The sequence below is a fragment of the Eimeria mitis genome, genomic scaffold (assembly GCF_000499745.2).
Source record: "Eimeria mitis Houghton genomic scaffold, Emh_scaff1727, whole genome shotgun sequence".
NCBI classification, from domain to species: domain Eukaryota; phylum Apicomplexa; class Conoidasida; order Eucoccidiorida; family Eimeriidae; genus Eimeria; species Eimeria mitis.
Window position 1 is genome coordinate 1490 of NW_013570044.1, and position 729 is coordinate 2218.

Consider the following 729-nt stretch of genomic DNA (forward strand, 5'->3'; position numbering starts at 1 on the left):
TAACGAATTTCTATGCTGCTTCCACTAGAAACAGCTAAACTTTATCCGTGGCAGAGCCAACAGAGCAGCAACCGCAGCAACAGATAGCAGAGGAAACATTCTATGAAATATTACTCTTTATACTGTAGGAACACATATTACTAATTACCTTTAGTATACCTGCCTTGGCTGAACGCGCGCGCGCTGCATCGCCAGCGTCGTGAATGCTGCTGGTGTTAGCAGTGAGCCACTCGGTCCTTCATATCACCGATCGTATCCGTTTCGTTTCCATGGCTTCAAGCGAATGCAGCTTATATGATGCTGCTCCGATTGAACAATATCGACGGCCTGCTGGCTCTACGGGTTCCGCTATCTGCAGCCGTCTGTAAAACACTACAGCTCGCCCAAAGGCTTTCTTAGTCACAGTTGGCCACTGATAGCCACAGCTGGATGTATCTACCTACACCTGGATACAGAAAGCTCAGGGGGAGTAAAGCTGAATACACATCGAGCGGCGGACAGAGGGCCTGTGGCCAACATACAGGACAAAACACCACCCTGTTTAGCGCGGTATTTGCAGGAGGTTGCTCCGTTCTAGATGTTGCAAAAGGTTACTAGATGCAAGATGCAAGAAACTGCAAATATGCGTAGCTTGAGGTCCATTAGAAATGTTCCACCGCAGCGCATCGTGCAACTTCGTGTAACGGCTCTTGTGTAGAGCAGCGTACTGCTAGCCAGGGCGACGACCAA